The sequence below is a fragment of the Oxyura jamaicensis genome, chromosome 5 (genome assembly GCF_011077185.1).
Source record: "Oxyura jamaicensis isolate SHBP4307 breed ruddy duck chromosome 5, BPBGC_Ojam_1.0, whole genome shotgun sequence".
Lineage (NCBI taxonomy): Eukaryota > Metazoa > Chordata > Aves > Anseriformes > Anatidae > Oxyura > Oxyura jamaicensis.
In genome coordinates this window covers 20,596,278-20,609,621 of record NC_048897.1, presented here as the reverse complement: position 1 = coordinate 20,609,621, position 13,344 = coordinate 20,596,278, and the positions used below count along the sequence as shown (strand labels likewise).

General features: G+C 37.9%; 1 protein-coding gene across 1 annotated transcript in view; it reads left to right on the top strand.

Annotated features, from left to right (window-relative positions):
- Positions 1-4,883: 4,883 nt before the first annotated feature.
- The window catches only part of MIDEAS (mitotic deacetylase associated SANT domain protein), a 63,703-nt gene continuing 55,242 nt past the window's right edge, over positions 4,884-13,344 (top strand). The window contains exon 1 of the mRNA XM_035327065.1: positions 4,884-4,916. The gene's annotated coding sequence lies outside the window, so the exon portion shown is untranslated. The remainder of the gene's footprint in view (positions 4,917-13,344) is intronic.

Below are 13,344 nucleotides of genomic sequence, written 5' to 3'. Positions count from 1 at the left end.
GTGTGTACTATATATACACTTCTGCTCTGTGTGAATGAGATGAATCACAAAATAATTAAGGTTGGAAAAGACCTCAGAAATCATCTGGTCCAACCCTCCCCCTACCGCCAGTGTCACGCACTAAACCCTGTCCCTCAGCCTGCCCTTGAACACCTGCAGGGGCCGTGACACCACCACCTCCCTGGGCAACCCGTCCCAGTGCCTGACTGCTCTTTCTGAGAAGAAATGCCTCCTCATTTCCAACCTGATAAAGAGGCAGGTTTAACGTGGTGAAGAGGCATCGTTACTTAAAGACTAGTTGTAAGAGGATGAACAAGTGAAGAGCTAGGGCTTTCCTGGGACAAGGCCCAGCTTTACTCATGGCATTTTAATATGCCTGAAGTGAATGATTTATGTTTGTGCCACCATGGCATACAAAATGCTGTTTCATATTAGTTGAAATAACATATTTGGTACCGAGATGGTCTAGAAAAAAATAAGTACTTTAATTAAAAGACTTACACTTGCACATTTTTTTCCCCAGTTTTAATGAGTTGATCTAGTGAAAGATCAACATTTTATCTGCACTGACACTGGAAGTAAGTTTTCAGGGCTGAAGTTGTTTCCATAGTTTCAAATGGGCATATCTTGTACATAGATGGCCTATATTAAAACAGATGAATACTGACTTGCCTCATCCTTATATAACAGAACAGTATTAGCTTCTGAAATAATTATTTCTGTAATGTTACATGCCATGAATGAACAAACAGGAAAAGAGTGTATTAATGGAGAAGTCCCTGATAATTCAGAAGTAGTGTATCTCAATTACTAGTGATAACTGTATCTCAATGACTAGTAATAACTGAAAGAAAACTAAGGAAAAGCTATGCATAATTTTATTTCCATTACATAATCATTGTCATTATGTAATGACAATACTATTTTCATGTCTTTTGTATTTATATAAGAAATCTGACGAGCAGTCAAAATCTCTATAGGAACTTTCTCTTGCCTAGCATGTGGTGGCTTTGTATCCTCTGCAAACAAGGTCATTGCGAAAGGTGGATGCATCAGTCCTCTGCAGTTTAGTTTTAACCCTTATAATCCTCTTTCCCCCACTATTGTTTCTCTAATTGACTACTGCTTACGTGGAAGTGAAGCTATTGCAAAATAAGCTTGGGTATGAATTTACAGTGTAGTAGCCCCTGTGCACTGGCTTGCCTTGTGGATACATACTCTACGTTAGGAATGCCTTTTTGTGGTTTAGCCTAATCCACCTCAGACTAAGCTAAACCACACAAAGGCACCTTCAGTGTCAAATAAAACTGTCGGTGCGGGCAGGCTGTTGTGGAACAGCTATTAGGTAGCAGATATTAGGGGTTGTCACCACATATAAACACGGGTAAATCAACCAGGGTGTCTTTGTTCTGCGTTCAATCAGAGACAGGGCAGAGGTGCAAGCAGGGCTGTGATTGTGCTGGAAGAGATGGTTGTGGCCATCTGTGTTAAAATAGAACTGAAAAACCAAGCTGTAGAGGCCTTTTTCTTTAAGACTAATTGACTGTTTAGCTGATTGTAAATAATCTTTTTGTCCGTTTACCTGCCCTTAATGTGGAAACAATAAACCTTGTATATTCCACATAAACTGTGACACTTAATTGCTTTTAAAGTACAAAGTAGTTCTGTTAATTTCCCAATATTTACTGGGCTCATGGATCATACTGATGAGATTATGTAAAAATAATTCACCTTTTACCTATTTCCTTGTTCATAGGTAACAGTCTTGGCAGATGTGTGCTCTTTCTTTGTTTTTGTTAATTACTGTCACTGAAATAAGAGGTCTTTTTAAATCCACATAGATGAATAATACAGATGTTGCTTACGTAATTGAAGTGTAGCTGTGTTTTGGCCATAAAAATCCTCTGGGATATGCACAAGCTCTGAATGACACAGGATTCCTTAGCTTGTGTGGTTAGGCAGTCTGTGGGGTTCTTGGTTTCTTCTCACCACCTTTAATACAATAGAAAAACTATTAGAATAACTTCACATTCTCTGACTTCTTTAGAGGACAGTTCCTTAGTTGTTGGCGCTATTACTGGTTTGGTTTTGTTTTGTTTTGTTTTGGGGGGGGTTGTTTGTTTTTCTTCCAATAATCTTTAGTGGTTTAATTATAATTACTTTGACAAAAATGCTTCACTGACACTTGCAGTGGTGCTAAGGCTTGACAGCTGTGCACACGGTGACTCAAGACTGTGATGAGATGTTTAGAAGTATGAGTCGAATGTAACAGTAGCAGACTCCAAAACACCGGGCATCTCTACCTGTTAGAGTTACAGTTCAACACAGTAGACAGGCCTGGAAAAACATCTCAGGAGGGAGAGCAGGGACTGCTCAAGAAACATATTTCATGGATTCTGTGGACAGGAGTGATTGATTAGTATACTCAAATCTGACAAAATTTATATCTTTCTTTTTGGTATAAGAAGTCAAGATGTCATCTGCTGTGGGGGAGCATTTTTCTAAGGGTAGAGAAATTTAGAGAGAAAATTTCAGAATATTTTTCAAAGAAATTGATGAAATGCTGCTGAAAGTATCTTGAGGGAAGATGTGCCTTCTCTATTTATCAAACAGCCTTTATGGAAGAGAACTTGGTGGGTGATATCTCTGTGTTCTAGGGTAACAAAAATATTTAACTTGCCCTGCAAATTCTAAGACAGTATTTCAGGCTGCAATAAGAAAGGATTGTTCTAAAAATATCTGTGGTAGGCTTGATGTTTCTGGTTTTCTAAACTGTTTATTAGCCTTCAGTTAAGTTAGCTTCAGTATAAGCCTTCAGTTAAGTTTCTTGCCCCTCATCGCTGACCCAGCAGAAAAGACAATAAGAATGTTCCTTGATCTTTGGTGCAATGTCAGCTAACAGCCCAAAGTGCTGCTGAGTGTAACTGGAGCTAACCAACGTATTTTTGCATGAAATGTATTAGGAGAACTCAGATGATTCATTCTTCCAGCTAAGCAGTGGATGTAATAACTTGAGCAGATGACAGTAACACCTTAGACCATTTCAGCAATTTGCAGTGACTATTTGAGTCAGTGGAGGCAATCTAATATATGAACTGAGAATTTTTAGCTCAAGACTGCTGCTGAAGTTAAACTGAGCTCTTTAGCAGTGGCATACCATGCTGTAGGGTGCAGTTTAAAGGTGATTTGCAAGCAGCTCATCTCCCTGTTGGCCAAAAATGTTGGAAAGGGTAGATAGCTGGAGGAAAACAAGTTATCATCCAACTTAAGTTATGCTGTCTGCTTCTGAAATGTTTCTGCTTTTGCAGTTCTGTAATTTTTATTCTTGCAGGTCCCATTTTACAGTAGAAAACAAACCCCACAGTGGGTCCCTGATAGACTGAGCATTAGCTCAAGGCAGAGATATTTGTGGGAAAGTTTTGCAGGTGTCCACTTGGCTGTCAGATGAGACCAGTGCCTTCTGATGCTATTTGCTAGCTAATCACTAAGTGGGCTCCATCTGTTCAGGGAAGTATACACATAAGCAATTGCTGATGTTAACGGTAACTGCTCTTTTTTCTGATGTTTTATGTCTGGAAATGCCCCAACCCATCTTTCTTTTTGTTTCAGATATTTAATCTGGATTCTGACAGGCCAAAGGGCATAGGTAGGATCTGGATTTGCTCTGTCGCTTAGGATTTTTGTGATGGTAAGGAAGACTTGCCATATAAACAGACTTTGTTAGTCTAAACTGCTGAGTTTGATTCATATTCACACAGGAGACCATATGTAGAACATCTTGAAGGATCACATTCACTTTAAGGTAAATAATTTGTTAGTAAAGTAAAACACATGTCAATAACACCTTTATATTTGACTTTTGTAAGGAAAACCCAGGGTTGCAAGGCTTTTACATAGAAGTTGTTGGGCCTGATATTTAACTGTTTGGTATTTTGTAAAAATTTATGAAAACTGAGCACGATATGCTATTGTTTTTATCTAATAGAGTGATTACTTTGTGATTATCTCAAAGCTTTACTCATAGTTTTGCTTCCTTTTCTGTATGTGCCTGTTTTCAACCTTAAGAGAATAAGAAAGAAAATACTGAGGTGCTTGCTGCAGAGAGTAATTATCCTGTTGTCTGTGATATGTTGATGACTTTTTTTTAAATCCAATCTGAGTGCCATGTGACATTCTAATAACTTGCACGTTATTAAATGTGGTGAAGTTATAGTTTGGTTTAGCTACTTAATGTTTATAAATGACCTGAGAGTATTGTAGACTAAAACTATCTTGTCATTATGCAGAACTGTATCAGGATTTCATCTTTAATTTTTATGGCAGAGCAGTTTAGAAAATTAGGAATTTCTGTTTTAGAACCACACTGCTAGATAAACATACGCCTCTGTGTAGAACGCTTCTTTTTCTATTGCTGTGTTTGCTGTTTGCATTTAATGATATGTCAGTTATACAATAAATGGTTGTACTAATATTTCTTCAGAAATTTGCTACCAGTAAAGTACTAATAGAAGTATGTTTTTTTGTTTGTTTGTTTTGTGGGGGGTATTTCCCACTCTAAGGCTCAGTCACGTGTTTCTGTATGAGAACAAAAATATATATATATTTTATTTTTATTTCAAAATTTAATATAAAGCATCACTACTCATCTGTTTTGGACACCATTGGGAAGTTTAAAGGTTGGAAGATTTTTATATGAAGTGTAGAGATAACCTTTAAAGTCTCTCTCCCCTTAATCTAAAAAAAAAAAAAAAACAAAACAAAAAAACAGAGGTTGAAAACAAAATGGATAAATTTAACCAATCCTTTATTTTTTTCTTGTTGCTTATGTGAATGGAAATTGGGAACATTTGGTGAAAAGGAAACTAAAACTTGTAATCTAGAAAGAACTGAGGTCATCATAAATGAAGCTGCATTATGTGAATATCCAAGATATTAGACCATTCTGAAAATGGGGAGAGGGAAGAAATGTGGTCACACAGGCTCAGATGATTTGTGCAGAACACAAAACAGTCTTTGAAGAATCCCAGTAATGCTAAATTATGTTTCTTTGATTTAAAAGTACTGGCAGCAGACGGTCAGGACAAGTGTTTCCGTCTAAACTGCAGACTGAATACATATGAGCATCACTGGTTGAAAATGCTACCAATTGCTGCACCAGAGTATAAGGCAGCAGTGGGTAGCTAATAATGTGCTACTTAAGGAAATCCTAATATAAATAGAGTATTACATCAGAATTTCGGTTCTTCATACTTAAAAATCAGAATCATTGTAAAACTGCCCTGTTTTCTTACTTACGCATCCTAATAGCAGAAGAGCTAATGCTAATAGCTAACAGAAGAACAGAGAATAATGGGTCTAAAATTGCCATAAAGTAATAAAATGTTCATATGAGGGATGCTTTTGGGGATGTGTGAAATTCCATATAGTCTTGATTCTATATAAGACTCCTTGGTATGCTGATCCTTGATCAGATAGAATTGAAATGTCCCATCTTGTGCATTTCAACCTGTGTGTTTTCAGAAAAAACACTTTTGATATGTAGAGCAAATATACTTGAAAAACAACAAAGAAGCTAGACTATTATTCTGTATCATAGGTGATTGTCATATAAATCAGGGCTGTAATAGTTTAAAAGATAGTGTGTGGTATACAAAATGGTAGTGTTTATTGGTAGAACCAATAAAGTTCTAGTGTTAATGAAGCTATTCTGCAATCATGTTGAAGAGTGCTGTGTATTTTGGGGTTGGAAAAACCAACCAACCTGTTATTTTTAGGAAGTTTCTCCATACTGTGTGTGAAGGGCCACTGCCCTTCTGCAGGTTTCCAGGGGGCTCAGCTCATTCTTTCCTCCTTGAAAGATGAGGGGGATAGCAGTATTCAATCCTTGTACCCTAAACCCACGTGAATGGCTTTTATTGATGTGCACTGCTGGGCTCAGAGGTGATGACAGGGTCTTATGATTTCCTCGGGAGTCGCAAACCTGGGCAGCAGCTATGGACAGAGTCACCCTGAAGAGGTCTTTCAGCACATTTTATAGTGTAATTTGGTTTTGTAAGTTTGAAAATAACTTCACAGTTTAGTTTTGAATGTAATTTTTACAGTTACCATCAGAGGTAGTAAGGCTTAAACTATATCGTAGGCAGAGATGGATAAAATCCCCCCCAAATGACCCAAGTAACTTTGCTTCATTGTTGAATTTTTGTTCTCAGGCTGTTGCCTTTGGACCTTCCAGGATTTCTGAGAATCCAAAGTACCTTTGGGAAGTTAGAGCTTTACCTAATCAAAAAGATTGGTACTTGCAGACTCTCCTACAAGAGCACTTAAATTTTTGAAGGAGGGTGGAGCACAGTATGCCCACAGTACAGGACTGAAATTGATGAGTCTTAACCTCAAAAATTGAGAAAGCTATTCTTAATGCTCTTGAGGAGAAAAAAAGAATAAAAATTCAGTCAGTTTTTTAAAAAGGGGAACAGCTCTTTGAATCACAATTGCTGAGTGTTAAGGAGAGAAGGCTTGTGCATGCGATGGGATTTGTTTTGAAATAGGATTCTTCAAAGTAATTGCATGTGTATTTGTTTTTTTTAGCTGCATTACCTCCATCACTATAAATCTTTGCTTTTGTGATGTTGCCTCAAATACATTGGTTCAGCACTGGATTAAATTATACTGTTCCATATAATGTCGGGATTTCAGGTGCATCTGTCCATTATTTTTTTCTTGGTAACTCATAAGAACAGAAGCTAGGCAGAAGGAGCTACTCACTGCATTTCATGTTCAGAGGTTAGACCCCCTGCAAGTACTTTATATTCTTCTATTGCATCCCATGAGTCATTTCTCAGTTAGCTGTGCTGTTTTCAGTCTCCTATAGACCTAGAACAGCTTTCCGAGTTGCACCACTGACTGTCAGGTCCATGTAGCCTCGTGTGTGGATGTATCTCAAAGCACAAAAATGTGGAAAGGGGGCTGGAATGAGATTACTCAGTATGTAAGGCATAAAACCTAGTGCTGTCATTTTTAATTCACATACCTTCAGCCAGTAACTGGACCTGCTAATCAGAGCATAGAGGTGCTCCTCAGTTTGATGTAGCGTTTTTGTGGTTGGGTATAGCTCTGCAATCAACTGTTGTACTTTTGAGTTTTGTCTGTAGTGAGCAGCAAGAACCACAGTTGTGAGTAACCTGGCCTCGTGGGAGGAGTCCCTGCCCCTGGCAGGGAGATTGGAGTTAGGTGATCTGTAAGGTCCCTTCCAATCCAAGACACTGTAAGGCAGGGAAGGAAGCTGACAAAAGGAGAATAGGACAGGTGTGAACAAGGAGGGAAAATCTTCAGAAAAAAAAAAAAAAAAAAAAAAAACACCTTTTCTTGCACTAGCATGATGTTATGCAGTGTTATTTCTGAAAAACAAGTAGTGCTTTGTGAAAGAAGTCTGTGAAGACTTGTGAAGCCTCATGATAACCAAAAGCACGCTTTTGGAGTTCCGCACGAGGCTTGCTTCAGAGCTGCTGGATATTAGCAGAATGCTCCTCATCCATTCAGCATATGGACATTCCTTCTGGAATGCACTTGGTTGTTATCACTCAATTGTTAACAACTTGGGTATCAGCAAATCAGCTGCTGTATTCCACTGGCCTGGAAATGAGCATTTGCAAAGACTTTCACCTGTTTCCTCTAAGGAAAAGAAGAGTGATCAGTAAGCACAACTGGCCTGGAAGGAGTCAATGGTGTCAGTGACAGTATTCTACAAAGCTCTGCTTGCCCTCTATTCTTACATGTGGTAAAGTATTTTATTGGCCATGTGACACTCGGATGACAACTGTTTGACTCTCAGCTCAGCAACTGCAGGATAACAATGGGGTCTGTCTTTCAGAGGCTGATTGACAATGGGTAACTGGCAGGTCTGAGTCAGCTAAGCAATACCTGCTTCAGATTATAACTGCATGCCGTGTTTTACTCAGCGTGGCTGGTTGGCAGCAGTCAAGGTGCTATCTGATTTCTAAGCAATGCATGAGGCTATCTAAATGACAGCGTCTAAGGGCATTTGGGGGGATCGCGTGTACATCTGCTGAGATCTTGTTTGGATACCTTTCTTTCATAGTTCTTTGTGCATGTTTCTGTGGTTTAACATGAGAGACGGTACCAGTGAGATAGTCATCAATGTGACTGTGCTGGGTAGTGGCTTTGCAAACACTGCAAAGTGTGTTAATTTTAAATAGAACGACGTGTTAATTTTAAATAGAACGACGACTTGTCTTTTCTCATGGTTCCCACTGCTACTTTTTGAACATGAAATGGCATGACATAATTTTGTTTGGGTGTCAGAGAAATGAACACGGGAAGCTGGAAAAATAGTGGCTGAGTGTCTACTAATGACATTCGTATCACAGCTGATGACTGTCTAAGACTGAAGTTCACGCATTATGCGAGAGTTGCAATTTTCACAAATGCTCTCCAAAAATATGTTCCTATTTAACTCCATCTAATTTTGTATGTCGTTAATTTTTCTGTGTGCCTCTTGTGCAACAAAGATCCACCCTGCAATTACAAAGTCATCTTTTTGTAGTGCATCGTGACAATGTTAGGAGGTCTTCTTGTGGTTCTTTCTTGTCTTTAGTATTGCTTTGAACTTGAGTGGGAAGAATATCTTCTGCTCAGCCACTCTGTGTTTTTCAAGAGCTAATCTTTCTCTAATCGAAAACCAGAGAAACCTACTGTCAGAGTATTACCATTACTTTTTGTGGTATTGGAGGCCTCTCTGATACATATGAAGAAAGAGCAAAGAAACTAACTTACAATACCTATAAGTGGAGGCTATGGTAAATCCAGCAGATATATAAAGCTAGAGCAAGTGTTCTTGCTTGGTATTTCATTACCTTTTCCAATTTTTACCTTCACAGATCATGTGTATACCTGTGTCTGTTCTACCACAGGTCTGTTACATTAACTTCTTGCAGTTGCCTTTGCTTTCTCGGTCCACTGTGGCTTCAAGGAGCTAGAGAATGCCCTGCAGGAGTACAGGAGAGAAGGGAGAAGCATGCATTTGCCGGGGAGGAAAGGTACTACTAAGTTTCTGGGCAGGGAACAGTTTTGAGAGTACTTACAAAATGCTTAATAAATACAAAGTGCCTGAGATGCATTGATAAAAGATAGTCATCGCTGCCTCCTGGAATTGCTGCTCCCCCTTTTTAACAGCCATGAAAGCATGTGTTTGTTGACACTTTCACAGAATCACCTAGGTTGGAAGAGACCTCCAAATCACTGAGTCCAACCTCTGACCTTGACTAACAAGTCCTCCACTAAACCGTATCACTAAGCTCTACATCTAAACGTCTTTTAAACACCTCCAGGGATGGTGACTCAACCACTTCCCTGGGCAGCCCATTCCAATGCCTAACAACCCTTTCAGTAAAGAAGTTCTTCCTAATATCCAACATACCCCTGGCGCAACTTTAGCCCATTTCCCCTCATCCTGTCACCAGGTACGTGGGAGAATAGACCAATATTAGTGTATTTCTGGTAGTTCAAATCATTAGTGACTAATAAGAAGTAATATAGCCACATCCATAGTTAGGAAGCATTACTGACTTGGAATACCACATCCTAGCTAGGGCTAGTGCCTTGAAATTTCAGCTTTTGCTCTTTGAAGATATTGAAAAATAGCTCTAGTTGTGCTTTGTACTTTGGACATGAGTCTTTTTTAATTTCCCATTGACACGGGAAAGAAAACAGGATGAAATTCTACTAAAAAATAAGGAGGGGGACAAGGGGAGAGAAAAGGAAGTAAAAGAGAGGAAAATCCATAATGAATTTTGTACTGACCAATATAGAGAGAGGAACTGAACTAACTTTCTGTATTATCAAACATGCTATGTGCTATATAACAGATTTAAGAGCACAGTAGGGCACAAATTTGCATTGGAACACAGCTTGGAGGACTGCCAAAATACATCCAGTGTGCAGGCATGAAAATCAGTATGATGTAACTTGCTTGTGAATCTTAGAAGAATAAAAACTGCACAGCACTTCACCAACTACCTTGCAGTATAACCATAACAATATTAAAACCTCTGCAGCCTGCCTGGTTTGTACTATTGTCAACTGCCAGCACAGGCAAGCATGGAGTGTTAATAAAGAGGGATTAATGAGTGGAGAGGCAGCCAAGATCATCAAGGTACATAATCACGTGGTTTCATATTACCCTTAATATTTGGTATGTGTCTTGTCATGTAAGTCTTACTTATACATGTTGGTGGCTCCCATTGTGATGGATTTATATCCCCTTCCCTTTATATAATTTATTTATGGGATGGAATAGGAATGGAGTCCCCATTGAACAGTGCACCATATGCTAAATATGGAGCCTGATGATAGGAAAAGCTTACTTTCTTCTTTCCCCTTGCTGCTGGATTTATACTGCATATGTTTCAGTTTAATTGCAGTGGCACTGAGTCATTGTCACTACAGTGACGCTACAGGCTGTTTGGGCAGAAAGCTCCTGGAATAATTGTCAGTGTCAAATGATTTGAAAAGGGCTTTGAGATTGGTACTTGTCGGCTACTGAAGCTCTGAAGTTCCCTGTTGATGTTCTCCATAAGAGATGACTTAAGGATGTGCTGCTGTATATGTACATATATTTACCCACATATTCATAAACACGTGTTTATGAATTGTACCTTAAAAGTATACATAACAGAAGTACTGAACATAGCTCCACATCCTGCAGATACTTTTATACCGTGTGACATTAATTATGAGTTACTTCTTGATGTCTGTAGGGCAAATAATCTACTTACTTCTGTGGGCATAGAATTGTTATATTTTTGTAAAGATATTAGCAAATTATCATCTCTAGTTTCTACATTATTTGATAGAGATTTTTTGTATGCAAAGGATAGATTGAATAGACTTCTTCAGGAATGGATACTATTTTTAGTGACGCTTGGCAACAGAAATGCTTTTTTACAAAATGCATTTAAATTTCAAAATGCATTGTGAGCTTTCTAATTTGAAAAAAATATATATGTAAGATGATGTGTTTGAAAGAACAGAAATATAAAGGACTCCTGTAACTCAGTTACATTTCTGTTTTCTCTACTTAGTGCCACTGTGAAGGAATGTGTGCAAAAATATTCTTAGCATCAACCGTCAGGATTGCTGTTTTATTCCTAGTCAGTAGCTGGGAGAAACAGTGGGATGTAATGAAATCTTAAATCCTTTTTCTTCTGATAGTTCCTATTAATGAGCTGGATAGTGTAGGAACTGTTCAGGCGATATAGGGCCTGTGACTTCCTGCACAAATAGGAATCCTTTTTATTCAAGATTAAAAAATAAATAAATCTTAGAGCTGAACGTTGGTTGTGTTCTCCGTGCAAAGGAGAACAAGAGAGCATTGCCTTCATCCTGGTGTTCCTGTGAGGAATGTAACGTATGTGAAAATGAAATACAAGTTGAACCAAAGCAGATTAGGGTATTAAATAGACTATCAATTTCAATAACTAATCTATGCTTCAATAAAAAATTGGTCTACTCAGACTATTTCCTGTTAAAGGAACAGCCTAGCTTGTCATCCATAAAAATTGCTGAGATGTAGCATGGAAGTTATATAAAGACAGAAGAACGTTCTGCGTCATTGTTCCTAATTCCAGCCTTTTTTCTGTTAGTACACCAAACTCAATGAAGCTGTGAATATTACTCTGCAGTAAATGTTCTCGATATTTGTTTTTCTTGATGGTTTGTTGTGGTTGGAGCCCTAAGCACATCTCCGAGGGACCTGAGTGCTTCTGGGGGGTCTGTATGCCTGGGCTCAAAGCCAACTTAAAGATAGCACAGATAGTTGCCTTGGGGGAGGGAAAGATAGAGAAAGACTTTGCGGAAGTTACCCACAAAAATGAGCCTCCATGTGGGCTTCTGCCATATTTACTTGGGAGTTGCTTTAAGCCGAGGCTCTTGCATGTGGCTATGTTGCAGCTGCATCACAGCCATGCCTGGCCCTTGATCCTGACCCTCAAGTGCACACACAACTTCTCCAAATGTTTTTTTTTTGTTTTGTTTTGTTTTGTTTTGTTTTGTTTTCCCTCAGTTATAAACAGGGAATGATGTTCCACAGACTATTGTTTTTAAAAGAAAAAATGTAGGATTGTGGGAAAAGTGATAGTAAGCGCAGAAAGGCTGCAAAATATGTTTAAGGCTACAAGCTAGCAAAATTAGGAAGAAACTCTCAGGTTTTGGTTCAGCATGCCATATAATTCTGTATTTCATAAATTCTTACACTATCTTTTTTCACTATGGTGTCTGGGCTTCTTTCAGTAGTGTTCAAGCAATGTGAATAACTTTCTTACATGCGGTTTCTTCTCTAAACCACTGTGTCCCTCCTTTTCCCTCATGTAAGAAGGTCTCATCCTGGTTCTCACAGAACCAGTTCATGACACTTTGTGTTTATATATGTGCATATTTACACACACCCTATAAACACACATTTTTCTGTAAGCAAATCAAAGAAGCTGATTCTTCCTCAACTTTTAAACTTTCAGCTTTTAAATTCAGATATGAAGAGTAAAATAAATATTTAAGACTTTTTTTTTTTTCAAACTCTTTTAAAAAAATGCAAAACCTTTATTTTTAAACATTCTATATTATTGCAGTAAGTTTTTCAACAGAAGTTGTATCCTAGAATAATATTTCAAATGTAGCATCTTGGATAGTTCATTTTAGTTCTGACAAAGATGGGAAAAATACATTAATATGGGGGAAATTCAGATTTCTTAGTAATAGGGATAAATTCATCTTGTATAAAACAAAAGACAAAAACATTTCACAAGCATGTTATCTTGTAATAATGCAGATGAAAAGTGCTGGGAATAAGGGATTTTTATTATTATTATTATTTTGTATTTATGCTGATGGTCTTCTACATTCTCAACCTGGAAATTAAAACCCTATACCAACCTTAAATACGTACAACCATGTGTATTTCCTAGTAGACTTAAAAAATCAAAAAAATCAAAAAAAAAAACACTATTATAGTTTAATTAAAGTTTATCTTCTGTAAAATAAAGGGATTTGTTTCTTGAATTACAGAATTATTTGAGTTCAACACTGAATTCAGGCTGTGTTGCTTAGGGCTTTTGTTTGTGATTTAATTTGTTTGCCTGTTTGTTTTTGTTTTTTATATCCAGTCAGGTATTGGGAAGTTCAAAGAAAGGAAATTCCACAACTTCCACAACCTCCTGTGGCAACCTATTGTATTGATTCATTATCTTCAGTAGCTGATTGGAACAGCCACTGATTCTTATGAGCCCACACAATAAAAAGCCTGACTTTACCTTTCTTTCTCCTTTTTTTTCTAGG